Source organism: Ursus arctos, unplaced genomic scaffold (genome assembly GCF_023065955.2).
Source record: "Ursus arctos isolate Adak ecotype North America unplaced genomic scaffold, UrsArc2.0 scaffold_11, whole genome shotgun sequence".
Lineage (NCBI taxonomy): Eukaryota > Metazoa > Chordata > Mammalia > Carnivora > Ursidae > Ursus > Ursus arctos.
In genome coordinates, this window is record NW_026622775.1 from 15,600,852 (window position 1) to 15,622,996 (window position 22,145).

At 37.2% G+C, this 22,145-nt stretch overlaps 1 long non-coding RNA gene across 2 annotated transcripts in view; it reads left to right on the top strand.

Moving 5' to 3' along the window:
• Nucleotides 1–22,145, top strand: part of LOC125280996 (uncharacterized) — a 111,850-nt gene that overhangs the window by 74,855 nt on the left and 14,850 nt on the right. The window contains exons 2-4 of one of the 2 annotated variants that reach the window (XR_008958620.1): nt 1,981–2,065; nt 7,760–7,903; nt 9,267–9,407. This is a non-coding gene — a long non-coding RNA (uncharacterized LOC125280996). Of the gene's footprint in view, nt 1–1,980; nt 2,066–7,759; nt 7,904–9,266; nt 9,408–22,145 lie in introns of those variants that run through there. The other variant, XR_007187941.2, reaches the window with a different exon arrangement.

Below are 22,145 nucleotides of genomic sequence, written 5' to 3' on the forward strand. Positions count from 1 at the left end.
AAATAGCAGAAATGGAGACTTTGTAAAATGGAGTCCCTTCGGCTTTCCATAGAGGAAATAAGAATGCAATCTAGCATGTGTTGTTTGACAAATTCATTTATAGAGCTGCACAGGCTTCAAAAATTCATTGAACTGATTTTTCTAACTTGCTTCAGATTTTACCTAAACATTGTAGGTAAATATTATTATGTGTTTATTCAATATCCTAAAATATTTACCAAGTACCTCTTATTAGAAGAATTAATAGATTAAAGTTCTTAGAACCGTGCCACACGATTTGGATAAGGTTAGGCATTAGTCTTGCTAGCTCTTACTAGATGTAATGCACTGGGCAAGGTACTGAGAGATATAGACAGAAGGCAAAGACATGGACTCTTGGAGATTTAAATCGAAGGGCTCCATGGAAGGCAATTCTGTAACTTCTCTGATCAGACACTGTGCTGTTGAGCATTGAGTTTGTCATTTGTCCATTTTCTATTATCCATCCCCCTGAAGGTTCAAAGCCTTTCCTAAGAGGGAGGAGATCTTGAGCTGCAACTATTCTCATCTTCTTCCTCAACAATTCTATACCTACCCTCTCCAACACACAGGATTTCTGTCTAGAATAGTACAATTTTTTAGTACAATACTTGAATGATATAATTGTTGGGAGAAAAAATATTTAAATTTGTTAGGCAGTGCTTCAAAGACAGCCTGATTTTCACATATACTTTTCATTCTCAAGGAATAACGTGGAAGTCACTTTCCTCACTAACTGGACACCAGTTTTTCCGGAATGATTAAGGGAAATAATCTGAGAGGCCATTCCCAACCATATGCCTTAATATAAAGTACTAAAATTCTTAACTTCTCTGGGCTAAAGAATTTGGGAATAGACTTAGTTTATCCTTAAAGCTTCTTTAATATCAAGAGATTATTTTTGAATGTGTAGCACACCCAGACAGAAATAAATTTTGTCACAATCTTGACTAGGTACTGGGTACTAACTCATAACAATATTAGAAGGAGTTCTTTAATTAAGTCATATATAGAATAACAAAATGACTATTACAAATGAATGAACCCAAACTCATGGATGAGAATGGGATACCTTTTACCATATAGTTTGGATTCAAATATTTGCAATGAATATGAATACCATGCAGTAGACTCTGTAGTTTGGGTTTCTTGGTAAGCAGAACTGAGACAAGAATTCTGGTTCAGGTGTTTTCTTTGGAAGGTGATGCCAGGAAACAGGAGTGAGGAGCAAGAGAATGAGACAGGGTAAAAGGAAAACCCAATATAAATAGAATGTTGTAGGGGTCACTGCTGTGACTAGTTAGAGCCTTGATTCCACTGGGAAGTCCACAGAATGTCTTCAGGAATTTTCCACTTGGAGACAGGAGGCTGGAACATTGATCCACTGCCAGTGTTTCCGATTCTTTGAGGGTTGCCTCTAGAGTCTAGTGCCCCAACACTCCGGGGCTTAATACTTGCATGAGGGTGGAAGAAATCATTTCCTACAAAGCCCCAGCGCAGAATGTGACAGGGAGAGTGAACTGTCCACCGAAGCTGTCACTTAACATCAGAAGCAAGCCAAAGCGATGTGACAGGAGCACCAGAAAAGTCTGCTACAGGGGTTCTGCTAGAAATCGGGGTCTCCTCCCTACCAAGCCAGTAGAATGGGTGATAGCCGCAAGTCACCGTAGCTAAGAGTAAAGACTCTCTTCTCATCTGGTATTTTCTTTGTCTTTAGATGTTCCACAGTATCTGCAATACGATATTTGCAACTTACTTCAGGCTACTGCTCTCAGTCCCTGCTTATGCTCTTTTCAAAGTGAAGTCTTTGAGTTCTAATGTCAACAGAAGTTAACTAATGTCAACAGAAGTCTTCAGTTTCCTCCAAAGTGCCCTGAAATGCTTGTTTCCTACTTCAATAATGGCTAAGTCATGTGCAGGACTTTATATCTAGCTCTCTAATCTCCGACTATTCCCTGACAGTGTGTCAGCTGGATTCTTTCTGCTGCAACCAGCACACTCCATGCCCTGAAAGGACAGCTATATAGAAATGGACTTCTAAATCCTGGTAAGCCAGAAGCTTCACTTTCTCGTGGGGATTCAAGCTGAGAATGGGTTTACTTCCTTGGGAAGCACCAAAACAATGCTTTATGCCCTAGTAAGATACAGTACAGGGGCAGTGCTATTTAACTGTTTCATGTCCATCACTGTGTAGACTTCAGTTGGGTAAGAGCTAATATGAACAAATTTCCAGTAGCAAAGAATTCTGTGGATGTTATAAAATTTGCATAATTAACACTATCCTTAGCCTCTTAAGTTATCTTGGAGTAAGGCCCAGAACTTACCTTTTTAGACAATGTCATATCCAATGGTTCTCACCAGGGACAATTTTGTACCCCTCTCCAAGAGGCATTTGACAATATCTGGAGACATTTCTGATTGTCCCCTCTTTGGTATGAGGCTACTGGCACCTAGTGGGTGTAGCCAGGGATGCTGCTCAAGACGAGGAAAAACAATTTTCCTTTTATCTTTCTTAGTCCTCCCTGGGGCCTCTATAACAAAAGACAGATTAGCAAGAGCAAAACAGTTGATTAACATGTATAGCTCATGTCTGCATGGGAGATACCCATGAAAGGTGAGCAGCTCATGAGGTGGCTTCATTTCAGGCTTAAAGGCCATCTTCAGTTACAGATAAGAGAGGGGCTTGGGGAGGGCAGTTGTGGAGAGGTGAAAATCACAGTAAACAAGAGGAAAGTTGTTGTTTTGTAGATTTAAATTGGTGCCTTCTCCATTGATGAGTTTCCTGTGATTGAGTCAACCTTCTCCTCTGTTACAGAGAGGGAGACTCCATCACAAATGGAGATTTCTTTACAATGGATACATTTTCTTTACAAAAGAGTAACTTCTACTCTGTTTACAGAGTTTCCTCTGGATCTGTTGTTTCTCAAAATAATCAGCTCAAACTAATCCTTATGCCAAAGAGGCATATTTGAGAGTGACATATTCTGTTATCCTTTGCTGCTAAACATTTTATAATTCACAGAACAACATCCACAACAGAGAATTATCAGGTTTCAAATGTCAGTATTGCCAAGGCCAAGAAACCTTGGTCTAGAAACACTGAAATTTTACTTCCATTGATTTTTGGAAGATTAACACAAACATCCTTTGTGACCTTAATTTTCTGTGTTGATGAGGACGTCGTACCGGATGGTCTCTGAGGTCATGTCCAACTCTGATATTATATGATTCTGTATTATATGATGTCATATGATTCTACGATTCTGCTCCTTCTGCTGCTACATTATTCTCCTTAAGTTTTGGCATTTTCAGATTTGCCTGTTATTGGAAAAGTTGAATATAAATAAGAATTGATTCTTTAGCATTTAGTCTCCGCAGTAGAAAATTAATTATTGAGTTGCTGTTGAGATAGCAATATTATTGATTTAACTCTGCTATTTGGTGAATTTTAATATATGTAAAAGATTAAAGTCACAGTACATTTAAGATGAAAAAGAGACCATTTTTCCTTTCATTACTCTTCTGCTCTTGATGAGGGAACGGAAGGCAGGCTGAGGACAAAGCAGAAGCTGACGCCTTGCAACACCCCCCCCCCCAACCATGGGATGTTTGTGACACTCCTCAGGCACTCCTGGCTGCCCTAAAGGACAAAGAAATAGTTAAACTATAGATACCACAATCCTGGAAGATTTAAGTCTCCATCAGTTTACAAATGTCTTAGCAGTTTACAAGAACAAAGCATTTCTATCACTAACCTACCTTCCGGAAGGGAATGTAGATACAATTAAATGTCCTTATAATCTGCAGGCTCCAGAAGTTCCCAACCATCTTAATGTTAATGCCTTGCTAGAGGGAAAAACAACCTTCACTTGACAATGGCAAGGCCTCGGGTATCTTGTGAATCTTCTTTAACATATGAAAGTATTTTCTCAACCTCCCTTTTTCTTTACCTCCCCCAACTCTATGGCATATAATCAGCCACCCCTCACAACCCTGGTGCAGCAGCTCTTTCTGCCCATGGGTCCTGTCCCCGTGCTTTAATAAACCACCAATTTTGCACCAAAGATGCCTCAAGAATTCTTTCTTGGTCGTCGGCTCCGGACTCCACCCCACTGAACCTCACGTGTATTCCGTGTCCTCATCACTCTGAGCATCCGTGGGTTCTTTGGGTGCTACCAAGACAGATTCAGAAGGTGGCAGCGTAGAGAGAAACAGAATTGGGAGAGCAGGGCTCCTGGACTCTCAGTGTTGTTAAGGGATATCTTGTTAGCGTCCGCGGTTCTTGGTCATGCCTCTTCAAAGAATGAAGAGGTAGACCCGATGAAGAGTGGTGGGCAGCAAAGCAAAGTTTATTGAGCCATAGTGAAGTTTATTGAATGCTAGAGTACAAAGTTCCCAAAGAGGGAGGGGACCTGAGAGGATTGCCAGGGGAGTTTCTAAGTCTAGAAGCCTTTATTGGTGTGTGGACAGCTGTTTTAATCTGATTAACCCTGGAGGGCTCCTTCCAGGGTGGTGTAAAGTCCTTAAGGGTGGTTTCCTCTTAGGGTAGGGGCTCTTGTCCCTGCATCAGCAGCACCAGCGTCCTGGCTGTCTGTGGTGTATGTTGTGGTGCATTAGAGAGATTGGACTCTTAACAGAGCTGAACAGATCCTTTTCCTTCTGCTTCCAGATGAGGCAAGTTCCTCAAAAGGAAAAAGAAAATCCATCCCAGGAAATGCCATTCAATTACTATAACTTCACACTACTAGTAGAAATGCGGAGATCAATCATTTCCTTCTGCCAGAAAACCCTGAAGATGAAAAGATGGTCTCAGAGGGGTCCTTGTAGTTTTAACTGATAAGATCTAAAACATAGAAGACACAGACACAGGCCTCTCTAAATTTGGAAATGAGTCCAATCAAAGAAAGAAGTAAGAAATATGATAAATGGCAAATTGTTTAACAACCAGTGTCTGGAAGCAAGAATTCCTGTACCCTTCAAGGGTCCTTCTAGCCAAACTAAGAATCAAATTGACATGAGACAGATTAACAGGAGAAACTAAAATTTAATAGCGTATAAACTAAAATTTAATAGGGAGTCTACACAGACATGAAAATCCCAAAGACAGTCAGGCAAAATAAGGTGTATATGTCATCGTGAACTAAGGAGAAGGGGATGGGGTCTGGGGGCTCAGAGGAAAGGACTGCACTTTACAGGGTGATAAGAGCAGGTGTTTGCTGATTAGATGTTTGCCCTGCCATTCAGATGGGTCACTCGGATAAAATTTATCTATGCTACTAGCCCTTGTTCTGGGAAAGACCTCCAACTTAGATTATTCTCTGTAGTTAAGAGAGGGGCAAATGTTTCTCTTGAACCTGGAGGGTCTTGATTGCCTTCAGCTTAGAATAATGGGCCGGCCAAAGTGGTCCATCTGGGGGCAGCCTGCCCTCGGCCCCTACAGTAGACATGTTTGGAAGAAAAACACTGCCTTTCTATTCTCCAAGACATCATTGTCCCTGTTTCCATCAGGGCTCTTGGAAGTAATGAACACTCTTGCATTTGCAGTTACAATTTTGACTCTTCCCAACAGTCCCAGCATGCACCAATACAAAAGAAAATACCTCTACTGGATTAACCCTGCCCTTGGAGGCACTTCTTCACCTTTGCTGCCCCTACCTGACCATAAGGATCATAAACAAACTTTAAAATCTTAGTTCTGTGGTGTTAAGAAATTCCACGAAGTTCTAAAATTCAAAAAAGTTTTGACAAAGCTTAACACCAAGCCCAAACCTATAAGACAAAATTTAACATCTTGCGTTTGGGACTAAAAAATAAAACCTGACCACATAGAAATCAGCAATTAGTATGAAAAAGGCCTGGAGGTATTAGTTGTCTTACATTTTAATGTGACCAAAAAATATGATAAAACTGATTAAAATCCATGATTAGTTTGTATAAATAGAAAAGTAGTACCCAGTTGAATGGAGATCATGGTCAGATTCACATTCTGTTCAAGGATTCTCATTTTAAGAGGGAGACTATAAAAGAGAAAATGTCTTAATATATATAAAAAGAAGAATTGTAAGGATACGGGGATGTTTACCCTAAGAAGTAGGGGACCACAGGGAGATATGAAAACTATCCCCCTTTAGTAGATCCTTCCAGGATGACACTTGGAAGGGGAGCAGCCTATTTGTTTTTGCTTCAGAGAACAAAACTCTGGACACTAGAAAGATTTAGGGAGGTAGAAGACTTTTTGTCGTAAATAAAGAATTTTCCAATTTAAAACTTCCTGATTATATAATTAATTACTTCATAGAGTAGAAATTCCATTACTAGAACAGAATAAACGGAGACTATTTAACCACAGATCAGGGATCATATATGCAAGGTTTATATGGACTAGATTAATTCTAAAGTCCATTCCAACTCGATGAAGTGCAGTTATTATTAATGCTACCCTGTAATTATGACTGCGTGGCTCTGAGAGCTATTCATAGTAAGGGTTAGGCAGAGTGTGGAGCCAAGCTATGTGGGTCCCACTTCTACAAGCACCCTCCCCCTTTAACAACTGGATGACCCTGAGAAAGTTACTTTACTTCTCTAAACTCCAGTTTCCTCATCAGTAAAATGAGGACAAAGTACTTACCTCATAAGGTGGTTTGAAGATTGATTTAGTTAATATCTGTTAAGTGCATGGAGCCATGCTTGGCACATAAGAATGCTATATAAGAGTAATTACTGGAACATATGACTAAATCCTCTAAGACAAGAGGACAGATTGCTTAACTACTGCTACTTGGAGTGTCCCTCACCAATTTCCAGACTGACTGAAGGCACTCCACCTGTATCTTTATCTGTTTTTCCACAAAATGACAGATGACATTCAGATGGAATTCCATTTTCTCTGGGCCAAACTGTAGAGAGTGTACTAGCTGTTTTCTTGTCCAACTAAGTTAAACACAAAGTTACTACTTTCTTGACAGTCAAATCCCTGAGGAGTAAGAGAGTTGCTTGAAGGCACGTGTTTTTAGTTTGATTACCAGGTCGTGGGACCCCTGGGCACTGGTTACCAGCTCTGTCAGTTCCGAAGGCTAATTCAGTTCAGAATACTGTCCCTGACTTTGCGGATCTACATGTTCTTTCAAAAGTAGCTAAAATTGTATGAAGCCACATAAGCTAAGGATAAAGCCGCAATTTTGCTGTTTGTTAATTAAAAGTGATTGAGATTGGGCGGCTGGGTGGCTTGGTTGGACAGCTGCCTTCGGCTCAGGTCGTGATCCTGGAGTCCCATAATCGAGTCCTACATTGGGCTCCCTCCTCAGCGGGGAGTCTGCTTCTCCCTCTCACCCTCCCTTATCTCATGCTCTCTCTCTCTCTCTCATTTTCTCTCTCTCAAATAAAAAAATGAAATCTTTAGAAAATAAAAAAATAAAAGTGATTGAGATCGTAAAAGAGTTACAAATGGCTAAAGATATCTTGTCTGTTCAGCAAACTATAAACTAATTCCAGTAAGAGCCAATGAAGGTGTATTTTTAACTTTTAGGTACCCTAGTGACATTTCTATTCACTCAAGTTTTCTATGTGTTGGGTCAGCTGTTGTCTTTTAAGGTACAAATTTTCTTAGGAATTTTCCTACTCCATTATTCCACTAAATCAATAATATTTAAAAGCTTCATATGTCCCACAGTATCTACCTCCTCTGTTCTGAGGTATCAAAGCGCAAAGACTCCAATGCAGCTCTTTTATCATTTCTCCGAAGGAGGTGACATTATCGACACTTCATTTGGGCCTTGTTGGTAAATGTCCCCAGAGCGTGATGGATGAATAGAAGCTGCTGAATCAAGAGGCTGCTCAAGGCCAAGCTGCCAGAGGTGTCGGATCTTGTTGGCCGTTGGCACTAAATGTGAGTGAGGGAGGAGGTGGTGAAGGTGAATGGGATCAGGCGTAAGCTTTCTGAAACTATTTGTGAACACGCTAATCAGTGTAATCTCCCTAACTGCCTTGAAACTGTATGAGTTAAAAGTGATCCTGAAGCAAAAACAAACAAAAAACCCCATTAAACAGAGGGTGTAACGTGGCACTGGTATTTCGTCAATATTAATCATTAACTACTTCACTTGGAATTTCAGGATAATTTTTACAAAAGAAGAATACATATTAAATTGGGACAAAAATGGATGTAGGTCCAGTAGTGTGCTGCTGAATGTTTAACAGTTAGCTCTCTGAGAAAAAAAATTTTTTTTTTAAGAAACCCTGATTTCTACCATTTGCTGATTGCTATGGTAAATAGTCCCACCATAGCAGATTTCAAGCTATTGCCATGATCTTACTGAATACGGAGCTGGGAGGACATGTGTACAATCAGCCCCAGTTTGTGATATTACCTTGAACTACTCATTGTTATACTAAAAAAAGAAACCCCTAATCTTAAGCATGTGTCTTATCAAGAAAATCCAATGCAGGGGCGCCTGGGTGGCACAGCGGTTAAGTGTCTGCCTTCGGCTCAGGGCGTGATCCTGGCGTTATGGGATCGAGCCCCACATTAGGCTCCTCCGCTATGAGCCTGCTTCTTCCTCTCCCACTCCCCCTGCTTGTGTTCCCTCTCTCACTGGCTGTCTCTATCTCTGTCGAATAAATAAATAAAATCTTAAAAAAAAAAAAATCCAATGCAGAGAATTAAATTAAATAAATCGGAGAGTGATTGTGTTCTTTATACAATGTATTCATTTTAACAAAACTGTCTCTTCAAACGAGTTTATTCAAGTTAACAACTATTGAACACTGTTATATGTCAGACACTATTCTTGTGCTAGGAAAAGTGTAGAATGAAAAAAACATGGTTCCTGCCCTCGTGGAATGTACTGTCTAACATTTATGTGCATTTGAAATAGAACTCACTTAAAAAGAAATTGTGTCAAGGATATATTTGTTGAAAAAAAATCAAAGTACATACACAATGAGTATAAACCTCAGGCCACAAATTCAATTGTGTAAGAATTTTAACTGTATTCAGTTTTAGTTATTCAACTAACTTTCTCTTTTAACTCCTAATTCCACTTGGATAGCAACTCCTTAACCTTGTCAATTCATTGTTCTCTACCCCCCAACCTTCATGGCAGGGATGGGGGGTTGAGAGGTAGGGGTGTTCTCAGCTGGGGGACCTTCACAATGCCAAGACTTGCAAGAAGGCGCAATCTAGGACATACAAGTCACTATGGAAATGCTTTCTTCATCTCTGCATTTGTTCATTTTTTTTGTACCCCCAGAAAGAAAGTACAGCAATGTTTTCAGGACCACCGGAATCTGGGTCACAGTCTGGGGATACAGAAATATTTCTACTGGGTGTTATACACAACTAATGAATCATCGAGCCTTACATCGAAAACCGGGGATGTACTGTATGGTGACTAACATAATATAATAAAAAATCATTATTAAAAAAAAAAAAAAAGAAAAGAAATATTTCTACTGCTTTGTTGCCATGTGAGTTATGGAAATTTCTGTAAAGCTGTCCATGGGCCATCTACCTAGGAGCTCATGCATTCATCTCCTCTCATTTCCTCTCTGGGTCTTTCTGCTGCCACCCTGGGTCTCTCCACTAGAAAAAAAAAAAATATTCTATTCTATTCTATTCTATTCTATTCTATTCTATTCTATTCTATTCTATGGTATTTCTCTCTCTCCTTACATTTTTTTCCAGAACATACACATAGTCACACACTTAGCAATGCAAATTTGATCTTCATGAAAAGGAGAGAATATATCACAGGGGCAAAAATTCAGCTAATATCACAAAACAATCTCAAACATATCATCCATACAGGTACGGTGCCTATGACAAACTTTTTGTGAAGTAAATGCTTCTATATACCTGACTTTGAAAAGTGAGCTGCATAAGCTGAATTGCATCAGAAGAAATGTGCAATAAGTAAACATTTCTATAACTCTCCTTCACTGCCCCTCTGCTTTACTAATAACACCATAATATGTCACCGTGAAGAGCTACATTCTTAAAGAACTAGTGTAAAGTGTGTTTCAAACAAGCAAGACATCAAAACAAATTGAAATATTCTCTCCTCTCTTCAAATAAAAAAAAAATAGAAAACAAAGTATAAAAATGTAAATATTAAGAACAAAACACAAAAAGGAAAAAAGACAAAAACATTTCAAAATGCTGCTTTATGTGAGTGTGAATTATCAATGCCATCTTTTCCCATGGGCTGCCACCAGTGATTTTTTTTTATGCAACTAAAGGATCTGTGTAAGGCCTTCATGTGATTCTAAATATATTCAAAACTCAGAAGCAAAATCTTTCTAAAAATGGTTTCAACCCCAGAAAAAAGGTACAGCAGGATTTTTTTTTAAAGCTCTCTAGCCTTATTGCAATAATAGACTATGATCCCGGCCAATGCCTACACTGAGGAACAGAGGACCAGAGTCTAAAGCCAGAGGCCACTCGCAGTGGTCTCGAGTGCTCTGTGTGAGATCAGAGTCTGACCCATTTTATTTTGGACCCTGAGTTCTCAGTCACTGCCTCTTATACTTCTCATAGCTCACCCTGTCACCATCAAACTACTCCAATCCAGCAATATACAATTAACTGCACATTCTGTTCAGGACCAGATTTAATAAGCCAAGAATAAACAAAACAGTATTGCTACAGGTGGTAGGCAGCCCCAGGGCCTTTCTGGGACTGGGTGAACCCTGATCACAGATGCCAGGCTTCAAACTAGACATTTTTGCTTTTTGTCTGGTGAAATGAAAAATTAAGCACCATATGTAAATATCCATTTTGTAATCATTAAAAAACTCTTAACGATTTTATATCTGCTCCTTGCTTATTCTGACCTCTTGGCAAATGGACTCTGGGACAAAATGGCTTTCCTTAAATGGCTGGAAAAGTGCCTCCTCAGGTGCCCTGGGTTAAAGCAAGACCAGTGTCTCATGTGTCTTTTGGAGGGGCTCCTTGGTTTCTGGTGGGAATTCTTTGGGGATGTGATCCTCCATTGCTTTTGGGGTAAACCTGACAGGGGTAATCCATGCACCTTCACACCAGGCTTGCAGGCTGTAAGTGTCTATTTCATAATATGAAAGGCTGTCGTGGGGATGGGGAAGTAGGCATGTGTTGGTGACATTTATTCATCTCCTTCCTTTTCTCCTTTATCATTTGATATAAGTCCACTGAGCTCTGTGTGAGAGATTCTTGAGATAAAGAAATGATAATATTTTATTTGTCTGTATATGAATGTGAAAAGCTTTAGTGTTCCCTTTTTATAATTCCAGAAATGGCATAAAATAAAATTAATATAGAGTAATAGGCCATTAAAATAATAGAATCGTAGGTTCCTAGTTACAGACTAAAAAACCAAAAAATCAAAATTAAATTATTTCCTTAGGACCATCACTCCTTTAATTTTTTTTTTAATTTGATTTATTGAGGAATGACATACATAAAGTGAATTATACAGATACTAATTATAACTTGATTCATTTTAACAAATTGCTACATCTACCATGAGTGTTTTTTAACATAAAATAAAATGTAAAATGCATATAGTTTAGAATGCCCTCATTAAAGAATTCTTTCATCTAATAAATATTTGTTAATGCCTACTATGTGCCAGGCACTCAAGGGGATAGAGCAGGAATAAAATTGATAGTCCATTATAGCACTGACATTATAATTGCATTCTAGATAATAAAAAAATAAGCAAAGTCAAAATATGTCAGGAGCTGGTAAGCACAACAAAGAAAAATGAAGGGAATAGACTGTGATAGGGTCAGGGGAAGGTTGTGCTATTTTTGATAGGCTACTCGGGAAAGGCCTCACTGAGGAGGAGATATTTGAGCAAAGGCCTGGAAGCCAGGAGGCATGCAAATGTCTGGGGGGGTGAGAGTGGCAGTCAGAGGAAACAGCCGGTAAAAAGGCTCTGCATTTCATGCTTGGGTATGTCTAAGGTCCTTCAAAAAAGCCGGGTGGCATACAGAAAGTGCAAGAGCCAAGGGGCAGCTAACGGCTGGATCCTATACAGCCTTGTAAGGCCACATCAGGGAAGTGGAGTTTGATCCGAAGTGAGAGGTATTAAGGAGACATGTGACATAGTCTGACTTTTTTTTTTTTTTAAGATTTTATTTATTTATATGTCAGAGAGAGAGAGAGCACAAACAAGGGGAACAGCAGACAGAGGGAGAAGCGGACTTCTTGCTGAGCAAGAAGCCCGATGCAGGACTTGATCCCAGGACCCTGGGATTGATCTGAGCTGAAGGCAGACGCTTAACCGACTGGCCACCCAGGTGTCCCTAATCTGACTTATTTTTTACAAGGATCACTGACTCTACTTTGTGGTGAACTGACTGAAGGGGAAGAAGGGAGAACGCAGGAGGAAACTATTCAAATAATCTTGCAAGAGAGGATGGTTGTCAGGACCAGGGTGGCACCAAGTGGTGAAAGTGGTTGGCTTTGGGGCATACTTTCAAAGACTAAGTCAACGTGATTTGTTCATGAGTGAGATGTGGCCTAAGAAAGAGAGCCTCAGTCAAGAAATGGGCAGAAGACGTGAACAGACATTTCTCCAAAGAAGACAACAAATGGCCAAAAGACACATGAAAAAATGCTCGACATCATTTGGCATCAGGGAAATATAAATCAAAACCACAATGAGATACCACCTCACTCCAATCAGAATGGCTAAAATGAACAATTCAGGAAACAACAGATGTTGGCGAGGATGCAGAGAAAGGGGAACCCTCTTACACTGTTTGTGAGAATGAGAACTGGTGCAGCCACTCTGGAAAACAGTATAGAGGTTCCTCAGAAAGTTGAAAGTAGAGCTACCCTATGACCCAACAATTGCACTACTTGGTTTTTATCTAAAGGATACAAACATAGTGGTTGGAACGGGTACATGCACCCCAATGCTTATAGCTTCGATGTCTTCAAAAGCCAAAATATGGAAAGAGCCAGATGTCCATCAGCAGATGAAAGATAAGAAGAGGTGGTGTATATACAGTTTACAAATATGTGTGTGTATATATATATATGTATATATATATATATATATATACATATATATATGAAGAGGTGATATATATATAATGGAATATTACTCAGCCATCAAAAAGAATGAAATCTTGCCATTTGCAACGATGTGGATGAAACTAGAGTGTATTATGCTAAGTGAAATAGAGAAAGACAAATACCATATGAGTTCACTCATATGTAGAATTTAAGAAAGAAAACAGATGAACAAAGGGGAAGGGAAGGAAAAATGCAGTAAGATGAAAATTGAGAGGAAGGCAAACCATAAGAGATGCTGAACTCTAGGAAACAAACTGAGGGTTGCAGGAGGATAGATGGGTGGGGGATGGGGTAACTGAGTGATGGGCATTAAGGAGGGCATTTGATGTAATGAGGACAGGGTATTATATGCAACTGATGAATCACTAAATTCTACCTCTGAAACTAATAAAAAATGGCTTTTGAACAATTAGAGTATTCATTACCTTAGTTAAGGTAGTAAAGCCCTTTCTTTCCATCTTTCTACTCAGCTATCCTCATGTCTACTAGCTTCTTTTGTGATCAGAGATGGACAAATAGGTCTAGGTACTCTATCTTCACTCACCAGAGGCAAAAAAAAAAAAAAAAAAAAAAAGCCTTCTTCATCCCTATGAAGTCTATCAGTAAAGAAGCCTTTCCCAGAAGGAATCCCCATTAGATTATTCTCACATTTCATTTGCCAGAATTGGGTCACATTCCACCATAAACCACTCACTGGCAAAGGAATAGAACCCATGATAATTGGCTTAATCAATATCTATCATTTACCCAAACCATATGGGAAAGACATCACCAGAAAAGAAGTTCTGTCAGTATAAGGGAAGCAAGAAATGGCTGTTGTTTGGAAAACCAACAGAATCTAATACAGATAATAATAATTCCAATCATACCTACACTTGTGATGAGCACAGCATAATGTATAAACTTGTCAAATCACTAGGCTGCACACCTGAAACTAATGTAACAGTGTGTAAACTATACTCAAATAGTTTTTTAAATAATAATAATAATTCTAATCAATCCAGTACTTAACTCCATTATCAGTCAGTCAAAACTAAAGGAAAGAGCACTAGATGGCCGGAGGTCTGTTTACCACCAACTAGTTGAGACTGTGGGAAGTCACTAATGTTTTTTGTTTCCATGTCCTCAACTGTAAAATGAGGGGGTTAGCCTCTTTAAGAATGCTCTTCAAGACTCCATTCTAGGCAGTTAGCCTGCCACTTCAGACCACGACAAACAGCGAACTGAGTGGTTTACAAATGCAGGAGGATTCAGAGAAGGGAAAATTAGCAGGAGCTGGTAGGGGTGCAGGGAAAAGATGCCAGTTCACAGGGTAGGTGTGGGAGGGGTGGAAGAGAAGATGAAACCAGTCAGAAATAGCAAACACAGCGATCAGGTACTGGGGAAGAATGTGGGGACTGATGTGGAAAGATGAGTACTGGAGAAGAGGGCCAAATAATAGCGGGTGTGGTTGCAGTGTTTGAAGGCTTTTGAAAAGCAGGCTGCCTTGGCGCGAACTGTTGAGAGAGGTGGCGTCATGCGTTTAAGGAGACTAATCTAACAGTGAGCATTAGATAGAGCAGGTGTGTTATAAAGAAGAAAAACTAGAGACTGGAAAAGCGACAGAAGGAAGGGTGCGTAATACAAGTATGAGGGAATGAATTGACGGTATTTCAGAAAAAGGGAAGAGATTAGAATATGTCAAGTCTGATTTTCAGTTGAAAGTTAAAATGACGCGTAGTAAAGGGTTAAGAACCCAAGCATGGGAGTCAAACAGTCCAGGATTAGAACCCTTGCCTAGTTCTTCCTCGCTGTGTGAACTTAAGCAAATAATTTGAACTCGGTGCTCTGGTTCCTCAACTGTGAAACTGTAACACTAATACAATCTAGCCCATGGGTTATTGGAAGGATTAAGTGAAAAAAAAAAAAAAGACTACATACCCGTATTTATGATGTCTTACAACAATAGATACTCAGTAAATAACTATTGTTTTCATCAATAACATTATTGTTAGTGTTACGATTTTTATTCAGTGGCAAAATTCTGGGCACTTCCATCCAGAACAGTTTGTAGCTCTTAGAAAAAGGTCACTGTAAGCCAGTGTGAGTTTTCCATTCCTGCCTTTTGCCAGACTGAGTTTTCTTTGATGTTTTTTTCCTCCAGTAGCTTAAAAAGTTGTAGATCCTGGGGCGCCTGGGTGGCACAGCGGTTAAGCGTCTGCCTTTGGCTCAGGGCTCAGGGCGTGATCCCGGCGTTCTGGGATCGAGCCCCACATCAGGCTCTTCCGCTATGAGCCTGCTTCTTCCTCTCCCACTCCCCCTGCTTGTGTTCCCTCTCTCGCTGGCTGTCTCTATCTCTGTCGAATAAATAAATAAAATCTTAAAAAAAAAAAAAAGTTGTAGGTCCTGTTCTACTCATTGTGTTTTCCACCTTAAGTTTTCAGCACACATGGAATTAACATTGACATTGACATCCTCTCTCACCCATCCCCCAAAAAACCCAAGCCCAGGATTAACATACTTTACTTCACTTGGCTTCCTCACTCCTCTCTTCCATCTATTATATTGATCACATCTGAAAATTTTTTCCAGATCATTAACTTTCCACATCCCTCTTATTTACACTTGATAAGGGCCTTTTACTAAAGTCTTTGCTCACATTGCTTATTGTATCCCAGTTATTCTCCCCTTTTCAGTTTTCTTCTTCCCAGAGAACACATTCCACCAAAATCTCCCAGGGAGATTCTGTGAATGATACATTTTCTGAGTCTTTTCATGTCTGGAAATGTCATTATTTCATTTTTACTTACATGATTGTTTTGGGTATAGAATTCTGTATTCAATGTCATTTGCCCTCAGAACCATTAAAAAGTATTTTTATTTATGTGCCGTCTCATACGTATTCATATATATTTTCTTTTGTACATATATGTGTGTAGGTGTATATGTACAAAAGAAAATAAGTAATATGTAAAATATTTAGTTTGTAGCAATTTTAGTAAAATAATGAAAAGTATAAAGGAAAAAGGAAGAAATTATTAACAGAAGAAACACTCCTTAAACAGCATGTAATCTAAGACTAATGAAGTTTTATATGTATTGTTCTTTCCCTCACCCCATCTTTCTTGCACCCCATTTCATTCCCCTCCCATTCCCTTCCATTTTCCCCAGAGTTTAACCATAGATGGATACATCTCTAAACAACATAGTATTTAATTTTGCTAGGTTTTGGACTTTTTAAAAATAAGGCTGTACCATAAGTAGTTTTCCGTGACTTACTGTTTTTTACAGTTATGTTTCTGCAAAGAGTTGCAGTTTACTAATTTTTCCCTCTACAATATATCCTGTTCTGTGGTATGCCTTACTTTATTTATATATTTTTCTATTGATGGATATTTGGTTTGCTTTTCCCTGCCCCACCTTCCCCACTCTTTTTCTTCTTCTCTTTCTTCTTCTTCTTCTTCTTCTTCTTCTTCTTCTTCTTCTTCTTCTTCTTCTTCTTCGCTATAAGTAACAACAGTGCTGTAAACATTTTTGTATATATCTACTAGTGCTTATGTGCAAGAGTTTCCCCCTAAGGTAAATACCTACTCCTGGCATTCTTGGCTCATGAATGATCCATATCTGCAACCTTAGATAACGCTAATTCTTTCCTTAGAGATTGTACCAATTTAAACTCCTACAGCAGTATTGAAAAGTTCTCATTACTCCACATTTTCTCCAACCTTGGTGTTACCAGACTCTAATTTTTCCCTGGTCTATGGGATATAAAATATATTTCTTTTATGAATTTACATTTTCCTTCATTACTCAAGAAATTAAACATTTTTTCATATATTCAAGGGGTTTTCATGTTTTTTCTTCTTTTGAAATGCCTATTCATATCTTTTCCCTGTTCTTCTATTTGCTTGGTTTTTTTCATAGTGATTTGTAAACAGGTCTTTGACTACCAATCCCTTGTTTGTTATATGTGTTGCAACTACCATTTATGGCTTTTAAAAAAACCTTATGATTTATTTTGATAAAGACAAATTTTAAAGTTACTGTAGTCAAATTTACCAATCTCACCTTTTATAGTTAATGCTTTTCTTGGTTTTATTTTTAAAAATCTACTCTAAAGAGCATAATGATATCCTGTTATATTGTCTTCTAAAAATTCTCTTCAGTATCTTTGATCTTCTGTTGATTGTGTATGGCGTAATACAAAGAATTCTATTTCACTTTTTCCATAGGGATTACTCATTGTCTCAGCATTTATTGAATAGTCCTTCCTTTCCTCAATGGCATGCAATGCTGCCTCTATAACATACCAAGTTTCTGAGTCAGTGTGAATCTATTTCTGGGTTTTCTCTACTGTCCCAATGGTCAAAGGGGCTCTCCCTGCACCTACCCACACAATCTGTTATTGCTTCATAATATATCTGGGTATCAAATGTCTCCCTATTTTGTTCTTATTCAGGAGTTTCTTGGCTACTTTTTTTAGGCACTCGTGGTTTCCCTCTAAGATTATTAAGTTCCTCAAAAAACAAACAAACAAACAAACAAAAAAAAACCCTTACTGGGATCTTGAGTGATGTATCATTGTATCTATGGATTCAATTGGAATCAATCAACAATTTTGCAATATTTTTTCCTTTCTAAATTCTTCCCTAATATATTTCGACAAAGTTAAAAATTTCTCTCTATAAAAGAACTTGCACATCTATTCTTATATATATTTTGAGATACCTTATTTTTTTGCTATTATAAATTACGTGTTTTTACAAATTATTTATTTTTATATTTTCTGTATGTTGCTGGTATATAGAAATGAATTAATTTTTATATATTTGATCTTATATTCAGCTGTCTTTTTAAACTCTATTATTAATTTGAAGAGATAAAATTTTCACCATTCTTACACCTTTCTAATATCTTCCACTTTTTTTTTGTCCTGACTGAAAATACAATGTTGAGAAGAAGCATGGTCATGTTTGTCTTGTTTCTTATTTTAGAAGGGCTATGCCTAACATTTTATAATTTAGGTTAATGTTTCTAATAGATTTTTGTTTTATACTTTTTTCTGATTAAAGAAGTCCCCTTTTACTCCTATTTTGCTAACAATTTCAAATATTAATTATTTTTAATTTGTTAAAGGTATTTCTTATCTATTAAAATAATTAAATAAAGCTTTTCCTTTACTACTCTGGTGAATTACATTTGATTATTTCAGTGCCAAATAATTCCTGTATTCCTGGGATAAATGCAAGTTGGTCGTGATATATGATTTTGATTTGGTTTGAGAGTATTTTGCTTGCAGATTTTTACATCTGTGTTTATAAATGTAACTGGTCTTTATTTGTCTTTTTCATGCTGTTTTTATCTGTTTTTTTTTTTAATCAAGACTATACTAGTCTCACAAAATGTTTCATTGTTATATTCCATTAATGTTGTTGATGGGAAATCTGATACCAATCTTTTTCTACTCCCTCTTTAAGACATAATCTCAAAGTTGTTAGGATTTTCTTTTATTGTTGATGCTCAAAAATTTCAATATAGCATGTGTAGATATAAAGATTTTGTTTTTGGTGGTGGTGGTGTTTTGTGTTATTTTTGGAGTGAAAAAAGAAACAAGTCTACTTGGCACTTGATGGGCTCTGTTAGTAGAAGAACCGGAAATTCTCTCCTGCTGATTCTTTGACTATTGCCTCCCTCTTCTGTCCTGGAATGCCAACTGGACCAAAAGTTGGAATATTTGGATCTTGACTGTAATGTACAAAGTACCCTTCCCTGTACTGATATATAACAGTATCAGGAGAGATCTTAACTTTTAATTTTTGTTCAGATTTACCATCTTTTTAGACTTTTGCTGCATTCTGGGGGTATTTTTTGTCTTGATCATTAATTCATTATGAATTAATCTCATTAATTCGTTCTTCAGTTATATTTATTCTGATTCAGGCTTTAAAAATATGTGATCTCTATTTGAGAGTATAATATAGTTTCAGATCATTTTGACAATTTCAAGCACATGGAAAAAATTTTGGATTAGAGGAAACTAAATGCAATAAGAAGCAAGAAGTTGGGTGGGGGTGGGAAAGAACCAACTAGAAACTGTGGTAAGTAGAAAGCATGGGAAAAAATTGGCAAAATGATTCTCAACATAATCAACCAATCACAATATGAATGTAACTAATTTATTAAAAGAAAGAGTGTCCAAGACTGTATGAAATAAATCCAACTACAAGCTGTTTATAAGAGAGATAAAAATAATTCAGGAAGTTTGAAAATAAAGGTATAAAATAGATATCACAAGCTGTGGAAATTTTTTTAAAAAATGGTAATTACCATTTATTTTTATTTCATTCTTGATTAAATGGCAATTTAGTGAAGAACCTTGAAAGTAAAGGAGATGCTATGAAAATGAATGCAAATTGCTGAACTAGCCATTACCTCCTGTAATATGAATAAATGTAAAAATTGAAAATAATTTCAAAACATTTACCTTAAGGGCATTAAGAAAATAAACATTAGTAAAGTTAAGGTGAGGATCTTTTTTTGTCAGATTTACATTTATCATGTATCTTGCCAACATAAAACTGAGATTCTGTTTCAGTCTATTTACAACAAGGGTCAGGGAACTTTCCGGTAATATTGAAGAGTTTGTTTTAACCATCCCAGAGATGGTTGAGCCATGACCAGGAGACCATGAGAACCAGTGTAGATGGTATAGGAACAGACCGTTAGAATGCTTGTCATAGAAAACCATGCTTTCTCACTTAATACTTTAATACTAATACTGTAAACTCTGGTTTAGGAATAAATTTTAGTTACTAATCTTGTGATAAATAGCCTACTACTGGCATGTCATTTTTGCTATTACGGCTAACTCAGTCATTATGATGAAGACTGTGCAGATATTTTCAGGATTGAGGATATAGATTAAAGTCAATTTTTTTTTTTTTACAGATAAAGTAATAAGTCACTTAAAAAAAAAAGCCTATTTTACAAGTAAAGCAAAGAAGTGACTCAGGTTAACTTTTTAAAATATTTTCTCCTTTTTTTCCCCGTATTTGGTAAACTTCACTTGGAATATTAAAGGTTCCCAAGATATGTAAAAAATTTTTTTCAAATATCAAGCAGTTTGTTCTTTATTAAAGAAGATATTGCCCAAAAGTTAAAGGATTTTTTTTTTAAGATTTTATTTATTTACTTGTTAGAGAGAGAGAGAGAGAGAGAGCACACAAGCAGGGGGAGTGGCAGGCAGAGGGAGCAACAGGCTCCTCACTGAGCAAGGAGCCTGATGTGGGGCTCAATCCCAGGACTCATGACCTGAGCTGAAGGCAGACGCTTAACCGACTGAGCCACCCAGGCATCCAGGGATTTTTTTTTTTTTAATTAACATATAATGTATTACTTGTTTGAGGGGTACAGGTCTGTGATTCATCAGTCTTATATAACACCCAGTGCTCATTACATCACATACTCTCCCCAATGCCCATGACCTAGTTACCTCATCCCCCCACCCCCTCTCCCTTCCAACAACCCTCAGTTTGTTTCTTAAGATTAAGAGTTTCTTATGGTTTATCTCCCTCTCTGGTTAAGATATTTTCTTAATTTAAAAACATTTAATAGGTAATATATACACAAAGTTTCACTTTTATTAGTTTTATGTGAGGATGTACCAGGGTTTACCTTGGGCCTCAGTATTTAGCCAACATTGCCTTTTGGCTTTTGCTTGGGCCTCAGTATTGTGGAGGCAGAGTAACCAAATACCTATTTCAATGCCATTTATCATTCTACCCCAGGGAGGTTTCTGAAATGGATGTGCATAAAGTAAAACGTGATGAAAACTCAGAAGCAATTTTATGATCTTGAAAGTCAATTTTGTTGTTCTGATGCTACATTTCTAGATTCAACATTTAATGACATTTTTTTGTCAAGTGAGTATATTAAGAATAAAAAATATAAGTAGGGGTAACACTCTGAAGTCTGTATATAGACTTTGTGGGACTGCTTTGTTGAGGGTGCACCATTACCACTGACCAAATCTCCAAGTCCAGGAGTTGAAGAGAGGCTATCTTCATTTTAGTTGCTATTAAGGAAGAAAGCAAAATTAATAGTACAGTGCCAATAGCACCATTAGCAGGATCTTATATTGCCAGAGTTGGCCAAGAAAGTCTCCTACACTAACTTCAGTTGGAAGAATGAAACTATTCTAGACTAAACTATTAACTATATATTACTGTATATTATATGTTACTTATATTTATACATTATGTAATGTATACTATATATTATATTTTACTTATATATTATATAATATATAACATATTATATATTACTATGTATATACTATGTATTAACTATAACTAAGACTATTCTAAGCTATCAAAAATATCTAGTATTAAAAAATTCAAGGATAATTTCCCATATTATGACAGTGCTGAGAAAGAATTACTCTTTCTGCACTATAACGTCAAACTTGTAAAATGTAACTAATGAATTTTAGTAATAAAATTTTAATTATAAAAAAATTAAAATACCGTTTCATATACTTATATTCTTGAAGGTCATTTTGTGATAGTGATATTTGGCTTCAGCCTTGAGCTTAGCCACCCAACGATATTTAACATTCAGCCATTCAGCATTTGGCCAAAATATGTGGTCAGTAAGTACAACCATAGTTTCTGGTGTACTCTTCTAGTATTTTTTAAAGCAAATTCTAGGATATATTCTTATTTTTTCTCTTTCTAACATATACACTGCTCTGCACTATAATATACTAGCTTCAAAATACAATCCAGAATCTTAATTTTCCATGACAAAGGCAAATGCTAACTAAAAGACAGCTGTTGTAGAATTCTCATGTCAGACATAGTAGGATTCAATGTGAAAAGCCTTAGAAGGGGAAAAAAAAAGATATATTGGCAAAAAGTAAATTAACCAAAAAGAAAATAGTCATGAATTTTTATATTTCTCTAACAGCATGGCTTCAAAATATGTTAAGTAAAAGTTGACAAATCCACAAATCCACAGTTCTACCATGAGACCCTCACATATTTTTCTCAGAAAAGAACAGATGAAGTATAAATAAGATATATATATA